Consider the following 9,492-nt stretch of genomic DNA (forward strand, 5'->3'; position numbering starts at 1 on the left):
CAGTGGATTTTTTATCTGTCCTAATAGAAATATTTGTTACATATCAGAGAGTAATATAACCGATTAGATTAATATTCAGTAGTTTAATAATCCTATCTAATAATAGACAAAGATTCAAATTGACCGTACCTTCACTACACCCACCATTGGATAATCAGAGCGATATGCAAATTAACCACCAAAGAAGATAGTGGTTAATTTGCATACATAGGCGCAAAGCAGCGGAGCGAAGACTGAAGGAGGCTCCAGCTGGAGTAGCAAAGGCTTGAAGGCGGCTCAGGCCGGAGCAGCGAAGGCTTGAAGGTGGCTCCAGCTGGAGCAAAGGCCTGGGTCCTGGGTGCCAGAGGAAAACTGGTGCCGGCAGCCAGGGGAAGGGAAGGCCTATTGCATGAATCTTTTCGTGCAACAGGCCTCTAGTATTTGCATAATAATATGTATTTTTATTGATTTCAGAGAGGGAGATGGAGAGATAGAAACATCAATGAGAGAGAATCATTGAGTGGCTGCCTCCTGCACACCCCCTACTGGGGATCAAGCCCGAATCCTGGGCATGTGTCCTTGACTGGAATTGAACCTGGGACCCTTCATTCCACAGGCTGACGCTCTGACCACTGAACCAAACCAGCTAGGGCAAGAGTCAATTATATTTTAAAGAGATCTTTAAAATAAGAAAAATTTACCATGCATATTTACTCACGTAGTTATTTCCTCTGCCCTTCTTTACGTGCTGTGTAGATCCAAATTTCCCTCCAATGAGGGAGGTTTTAAGGGCATTTTTTTGTAGTCCAGATTTGCTGTAATGAATTCTTTCAGACTTTGTGTGTCTGAAGCATCCCTTTGCCTATTTTTGGCCTTCAATTTTCAAATATATTTTTTGGATATAGAAACCTTCCCTTTGCCCCCTTATTATTTTAAAGATTTTCTGTAAAGTCAAGTGGTTTGAATTATTTTTAAAAAGAAATCTGTTATCCTTATGACAAAATGATGAACATATAATGTGTTTTTCCTCTAGCTGCTTTTCTTTTTTCATGCTGTATTATCTTTAATTAAGTACAAAGACTTTTCCAATCATGTCACCCGGAGCTCACTTCACTCACTGCTCTATTTGGCCGCCAGTCTCTTGTCTCTCTCTTCAGCAATGGTGAGGCAGATGCCCTTTCCACGGGGAAGGGAAATCCATGGTTTGTTGCCTTTGCCAGTTACAAAACTGTTGGAGAGCTGGGCGGCAAAGCTGTTGCCATTGGCATCTTTCACATGAACTCCGTCAAAAGAACCAGGGTGCCTCTCTCTGTTGGTGATCATGCCAATTCTTCCCAGGTTAGCACCTCCGGTCACCATACACAGGTTACCAGCGTCAAACTTGATGCAATCAGTAATTCTGTCAGTCTCCAAATCAATCTGAATGGTGTCGTTCACCTTGATGAGGGGATCAGGGTAGCAATGGTGCGAGCATCATGGGCTACCAGATGAGGGATTCCTTTTGTGCCCACAAAGATCTTCCTCACTTTGCACAACTTGTACTTGACCTCCTCAGGTGTAATATGATGAACAGCAAAGCGGCCCTCTTGGGACCATGAGCCATGGCTGCATTAGGCAAAAAAAGAGGCCTCTAGCTGCTTTTAATGTATTCTCTTCATCACTGTTCTCTGCCCTTCAGCTTTATTGAGATATAATTGACATAAAACATCATGTAAGTTTAAGGTGCAGAAAGTGTTGATTTGAAAGTGTTGTTTATGTATATTGCAAATAATTACCACCATAGTGTTACCTAACACCTACATCACTTCAAATAATTACCATTGTTTTTTTTTATGGTGAGAAATTTAAGATCTACTGTCTTAGTAACTTTTAGGTATATAATACAGTATTATTAATTATAATGTTGTAGTGCAGTTCACTAATTCCTTATGCATTTTTCCCAATATTTTCTGTTTCATTTTTATTGATTCTGTTGTTATATCCCCAAGGTAACTATTTTTCTCTTGCTGAGTCTAATACAGTATGCTGTTAATGCCATCCAGTGTATTTTTAATTGAAGATGTTGCATTTTTAGTTTCTAGAAAGTTGATTTTGGATTAAAAAAATTTCTGTTTCTATTTAACAAACTTAATGTTTTCTCTATCTAATTATAATATGAAATACAGTTTTATTACGTATTTAATTTTCTTTCTACCAATTCTTTTTTTCACTGTCATACCTGAATTTGTTTCTATTGGTATGGGTAGCATTTTTCTTCCTTGTATTCCTAGTAATTTTGGATTGGATGAGCAATATTGTGGATTTTACCTTGTTAGAATATTTCTGCAATAATATTTTTGTGCTTTGTTCTGGGACATAGTTAATAGGAAAGTTTCATTCTTTTGACCTATATTTACTAGTAAGCTTTGTTAGGCAGAATCAGACAGTGGGGCTATTTTTTTTTTCTCTCAGCATAATGGCTACAACTTTCTGAGTACTCTTCCTACAAATGATGAGCTTTTCCACTTTGGTTACATGTTTTTCCTGACCCTGTGTGAGCACGGGAGATTATTTCTACTGTTTCTTTTGCGTGACTGTTTTCCTGACCCTTAAATGCATGTGCCAATGTGCCAATGAGTACTCAGCTGAAGGTTCCAGGGGGAGTGTCGTATAAAGTGAACATGTACCCAGCTGGTGTAGCTCAGTGGTTGAGCATCGTCCTATAGACCAGGACATGATGGTCAGGGCACGTGCCTGAGTTGTTGGCGCGATCCCCAATGGGGGCATGCAGGAGGCAGCTGAACAATGATTTCCTTTCATCATTGCTGTTTCTACCTCTCTCTCCCCCACTTCCTCTCTGAAAAAAAAAATTACACACACACACACACACACACACACATATGTATTTTAAGAGAAAATATGCTGTGGAGTTATACAATGCTGTAGTCTAATTTCAGCTCTGCCAGTTACTAGCTGTGTAATTTTGGTCAACTCACTTAAATTTTCTTAGCCTCAAGTTTTTACTTGTAAAATGGGAATAATAATAACTTATGTGAAAATAGAAATAATCACAGTAGTAATGACTGTACAGGATGCCTGAGAGGATAAGTATTGCTTGGGCTTAGTACAGTGCCTGGCACAGGGCAAGTTTTAAATGGCACTGTAAAAGTAAATTGAAGTATTGAATAATGTTAGTAGGATGCAATTAAATAACATGAAGCACACTGTTCAAAATTTGTCAGAGATGGATAATCTGTAGTTGATTATATAAAGAAGATTATAACCTTCCAATTCAGCCACCTGCTAACGATGTGCCAAAGAGGTAAAAGGAAAAAGAAAATCACTCTTTCACTTTGAAGATTCATTGAATCTTAGTACAACTTTTCATTTTACCTTCAGCAAATGTAGTTTTTAAGTGTTTTATATTCTTCAAATATTTGACTATATATAAATATATGTAAATATATATAAGTCAATTTAAATTACTTACTATTGGCCACAAATTGACAATGGCAGAACTAAAACTACAATTCAGGTATCTTTCTGCATCTCGAATCAGCTTGACTGGAGGATGTGGAATTCTTGTTTGTTTGTTTAAAGATGTTCAATTACTTTAAAAAATCATTCTTTTTAATATTAATTTTCCAAGAACATTATATTGTTTTTATGTTGTCTCAGTCATTGCACCTTTGCTTTGGTTATCTTGCCATATTTGGAATTGGTAATTTTATCTTATTGCTGCTATATTATCCTGCTTTATTTGATTATAAGAATTTCCTTTCTGCCAAAACCGGTTTGGCTTAGTGGATAGAGCGTCGGCCTGCGGACTGAAAGGTCCCAGGTTCAATTCCGGTCAAGGGCATGTACCTGGGTTGCGGGCACATCCCCAGTGGGAGATGTGCAGGAGGCAGCTGATCGATGTCTCTCTCTCATCGATGTTTCTAACTCTCTCTCTCTCTCCCTTCCTCTCTGTAAAAAATCAATAAAATATATTTAAAAAAAAAAAGAATTTCCTTTCTCAGTTTGTTTTCATCCCAACATTGACTACTAAGCCATTATCATTGGTTTTGTTCCTATGTTTCAGTTCTTCTCTTGCTTTGCTTTATTTTACTTCAGTTCAAATGTTGGCTGATGTTTATTTTCACTGTAGGCAAGCACTGTTTCAGGGTGTGTAGACAATGACAGGGATGGTTGTCACTCTGGCTTTCAACTGTTCTAATGTAGATTCTTTTATCTCTTACCCCACCCTTTGCCTCTCCCTTCATCTGTTGTCACTGCATTACAACTATTCTTTTCCCCCATCTCCACCTCCTCCCATAGGATTCAAAGGGTTATCTGCTGCCAAAAAGACAGTGGTGGATAGAAAGGAAGCAATTATGGTAACCTACTGTTAAAATCTATTCAACACCAGTTACTCCTTTTTTGAAATATGTTTTGTCTTCTTGGAATTTTGTTTCAGATTGACTTGACCAAGATTAATTTTGTATTATATCAAGTTCATATTGTGTTTGTTAGGGTCGCAGGAGGAGGTATGCACGAGGCTGAAAGGGGTAAAGAATTATGAATTTATTAAGTCATCTGGAGACCAGATGGGCTGAGCCCCCAAGTGGCGTCAGCACCCAGGGACTTGGGAGTCAGAGGTTTTATAGGACTTGAGGAGGGCTTTTCCTGAGGGGAATTCTCTGGGCGGGTCCGGATCCTGGGCAAGTCTGGAGGAGAATGATATCGGTCTTAGCAAATGGAATGTGGTCTAAGTGAAAAGGTTAAATGCATGTGCTGGGGTGTGGGAACAGCCAGAGAGAGGTCAATGTGGGGGAGTGGGGGGAAGGAAACATATGTGATATTTTAAACAATAAATAATTAAAAGAAAAAAAAGTAAAGCAGGAAAAAAAGAGAGAAATGATCTAAAGGTCAGTTTCCCAGCGGAGGGGATAGCGATGTGATTATTTGATCAGACCTAACTGTGTGGACCATCTTGCTTTGCCAGTTGCTTTTTACTGTTTCAATTCCATATCTGTCTTCTTCTATTCTTTACTTTTGCTATCATTTGTTTTTTTGCTTTTGCTTTTTACTTTCCTAGGCAAGCTTTTGCTCTGTGGTCAAGCTTGGTTTTGATTTTCATTTTATTTCCACTCCTATTTAGTAGCATGGAATTATTTAGCATACTTATTGGAATATTAGCAGCTATTCCATTTTGTTTGTTGTGGAAAGATTCTGGCTCAGATTAATTTGCTTCAAATCAATAAATATTTATTAAGTGCACTCTAAATTTTTCATCTTACTGAGTCCTACAGGCATTCAGGTATCTTTAAGAAGTTTCCAGCTTTTTAGAGGTGTGTGCAGGACATCAACATCTAATGAAGCACTGGAGGGACTAGTATGAATAAATATTATAGGATAAGAAAAAATGATGAATAATGTCAATTAGAATTATTTATTAACAAGCCATTTTTAATACTGGTGAAGAGTAGCATTGGAGGAATTATTTTTATTGGATGCAAGGTCATTATCCTGGATTCTGCTATAAACTAGTTTATAAAAACACTTAGAAGATGTGGATCTTTTTAAAAATATATATATTTTATTCATTCTTTACAGAGAGGAAGGGAGAGGGATAGAGAGTTAGAAACATCGATGAGAGAGAAACATCTATCAGCTGCCTCCTGCACACCTCCTACTGGGGATGTGCCCACAACAAAAGTACATACCCTTGACTGGAATCGAGCCTGGGACCGTTCAGTCCTCAGGCCAACGTTCTATCCGCTGAGCCAAACCAGTCAGGGTGAAGATGTGGATCTTAAAGAATATCTATCTCTCAGATGATTTTAAACTCTCAGATGATTTTAAAATTCTCACTATGCTTCACTGAGGTATCATTTCATTAAATCCTATGTGTGAATGTAGTGGAGACTTCCAGTTTTCCTCCAAAATTTGTTCTTTTCTTTTTGAAATTAATAAAAGTGTGACTGGAAAGTGACTGTCCAGCTAGAAGCTGTATTTCCGTGCTCTCCTTGCAGCGAGGCACACTATGCGTTGTTATATGGAAAAGAAATAAATTATTTACTTTTTATGTGAATGATCTGTGTTCCAGCCGCTGGCCTGCTAAAACAGAGTACAAGTATAGAATAAATCATCTGGCTCGAAGATAAGTAAGACTGTTAAATGTTTTGATATAATTTTGTGGGATGTGATCTATTTGAAGAATTGTTAACACTAATTTTACCTGTTTCTTTCAAATCTCATGGATTTGAGTCATGGATGTCACACTCTGTAACTCATTCAACTCAAGATAGTCAAAGGAGCCAAGTGTACCTTTCCTTCTCAGCTCTAAATTGTGCTTCCTGATGATTTTCATTTCTATTCCTTTCCTCTGAGCCACATTGTCTATTATAAATGATTTAAGAAGAGGTAATGATTTTGGCCAATACCTTAAACTATACTTGTACTGAATGACTAAGACTCTCTCAGGTAATTTTAATGTTGACTCCACTCCAGACTGTTTCTTTGCAGCAGTTTCAGACAATAAATAAGTAAATTTTTTTAAACCAGAACTATCAGTCCTGGGCAGTCCTCCAGGACCTTAGGACTGCTTTTGAGTACATGCATTTAAATTGTATGGTTTATTGACATACTAGAGGCCTGGTGCACAAAATTTGTGCACGGGTGGGGTCTCTAGGCCTGGCCGGCAATCAGGGCTGATCAGATTCCCCATCTCCCCGCCTCCCTGCCTCCCTGCCTCCCCGCCTCCTCCTTCCCTTACTGCCTGCATCTACCACCACCCACCCCCAGTTCCCCATCCCAGCCTGGGGCCCAGACTGGATCAGGCAATAGGGGCCTGCTGGCCGGGGGGGAGGAATAAGGGAAGGGACCCAGGAGGTTGGCTGCTGGCCCCAAGGAGGACAAAAGCATGGATGGAGTGTTTGTGTGAACTAATATAAATTCAAAGTAAACATCATCACATAAAAGGGTACGGTCTTTTTTTTCAATATTTTTATTCATTTCAAACGGGGCGAATCTGGCCCGTGGGCCGTAGTTTGCCCATGGCTGGTCTACCCCCGGAGGTCAGTGTGTGTCATAGCGACCAGTTATTCTGGTTGTCCCATTGTAAAGTTGCTTAGGCTTTTTTATATATAGATGATTGCAGGAGATTAATTTCAAAGGCTATATAATTGTTTTTTTTCTGCTGTTTCCACAGAGGGTTATTAGTAAAAGAAGAGAAAGAAGTAAAATTGAGATCAATAAATTCTGTTCCTGGTCAGAGATTTGCTGGGAATGGAAGTTGACAGTGATAAGTAAAGAAAGATGAAAGCTTTGGATGACTTCATGGACATCTTCCATCCCCAAATCACTTAGGTGGAGATTTGAAGAGATCTAATTTTCTTATGTATTAGATTTCTTAACTATAAAATGAAGAAATTTAACATATTGCCTTTAGATATCTTCTAAATTTCAGATCTATGTTTTTATAGTTTTTTTCCCCTATATTTGTGTTCAAATGGATTAGAAAATAGGGGAAAACATTTAACTTTTACTATCTTGTTTGTATTGGTTATTAGCCAGTTGTTTTATTGATCAGTAATTGTTTTATTGAAATTAACCAATAGGCAAATTTGGGCAGAATAATCAGAGGTGGAGCATGCATGCACGTATCTATTTATCTACCTATCTGTCTGTCTATCTGTCTACTATTTAACATTTATTATGTGCCAGACACTGCTATAATCACTTTATACATATTAGCTCTTTTAGTATCACAACAATCTTATGAAGTAGATAGTGTTATTTCCCATTATATAGATGAGAATACTGAGGCATAGAAACATAGAGTAACTTTCCAGAAGGCATACAGTTGGTATCTATTGGATAAGCAGTCTGGTTCCAGAGTTAGAGATTTTGTGTACAATGTTTTGTTGATTTAAAAAAAAAAGCTTTCAGGCAATAAAGGACAAAGGCTAAAAACATCCACTTGCTTTCCATCTTCATCCTTTAAAATGGCACATGTTCACATAAATACAATTCAGAATAAAATAATATGGTAAGTGCTCACTTAACATGGTTGATAGGTCTTAGATGGTGAAAACACATAACAAAACCAATTGAACCATAGGCTCATTGATGTAAACAAGAGTTAAGTTTCACCAACATTATAACAAAACAATGTTGAACAACATGACATTGAATAAAACAATGTTATTCAAAGTCCTGTTGCACTTACTGGAATTTATTGTGTTCTTATTTTGTGCCTGGAACTGTGTTATGATAATTACACTATCTATGTTAATATTCATAACTGCTCTAGGAAGTGGTGCCATTAGACTGAACCATACAAAATTGCCCACATTTGACTATATCTGACTTACGGTGATGATAATATCATAAGGCTACACCTATATACATATTGTTACCTTAACTACAGTAAGAACAGAAGTTGAACATGGTTAAGTAACTTTTCCAAGGTTATGAGGTTTGCCAATAATGGCACTGCTGGCCTGAAATAGTTTCTAAGTTTCAAGACCAAGATGATGGCATAGGTAAATGCCAGTACCCACTGCCTCCCACAACCACATCAGAATTACAATTAAAATACAGAACAACTATCATTTGAACCACTTGAAAGCTGGTTGAATGGAAGTCCTACAACTAGAGATGTAAAGAAGAAAGCAGGAGAGGCAGAGGTGCAGAACAGACTGGTCCAACATTCACATGTGACATTTTTTACACATGTGAATATCTAGGTGGGATATCTAGGCTGCAGAGGCCCCTGTAAGAAGCAAAGGGTCCCAGCTCCACACCAGACCCCAGCCCAGGATTCCAGAGATGGGAGGAGAAGGCCCCATAACTTCAGGCATAAAAACCAGTGGGGATTGTGGCTGAGAGACAGAGGCTGCTGGAGACCCAGAAGTTCCTCTTAAAGGGCTGGTGCATGGACTTACTCAGATTCGACCCCTTTGGGCTCCAGCACTGGGATGGTGGCTTTGGGGGACCCAGGGACATATGGTGAGGAGTTGGATTGTTTGGCATTGAGGCAGGAACTCAGGGGCACTTTCCCCCAGATGGGGTTGCTCACAGGAGTCATTGTTCTTGTCCTGGGACCTTCCCCATCCCAAGGCTGACTGGCACCCATATCTGAGTTTCTATCACTCTGGCCCACACTGTTTGCTCCGCCTTGGTGATTCCTTGAGACGCCACCCCATCCAATTTGCAGCCACACCCAAAACTGTTTGTATTGGCTTTTGCATATAAATGGCCTATCCTGGCTCAGACTTCAGACTTTTCTAAAATATTTCAAACAAGCAGCAGCTGGTGTCAGCATGCCCCAAATCTATTAGTAAAAGGCCCAAGACCTAGCATTAGCACCAGCCTGCCTTGCTTCATAGCTGAGCCTTGCCTGGGCATTTCCAAGCCCAATACAAATAGCAGCCATCTGCTGATCTTTCTGTAGCTCCTACTGGGTGGTCCCAGGCAGTGGCTGACTTTGCACCTCCTGGGGGGCCCCAGAGCCAGTGCACACAGTGGACAGCTTCAGACCAAACT

General features: G+C 39.1%; 1 pseudogene; it reads right to left on the minus strand.

Annotated features, from left to right (window-relative positions):
* Positions 1-1,021: 1,021 nt before the first annotated feature.
* LOC102761928 lies at positions 1,022-9,034 on the minus strand (annotated as a pseudogene).
* Positions 9,035-9,492: the final 458 nt, after the last annotated feature.

The sequence above is a fragment of the Myotis davidii genome, unplaced genomic scaffold, assembly GCF_000327345.1.
Source record: "Myotis davidii unplaced genomic scaffold, ASM32734v1 scaffold130, whole genome shotgun sequence".
NCBI classification, from domain to species: domain Eukaryota; kingdom Metazoa; phylum Chordata; class Mammalia; order Chiroptera; family Vespertilionidae; genus Myotis; species Myotis davidii.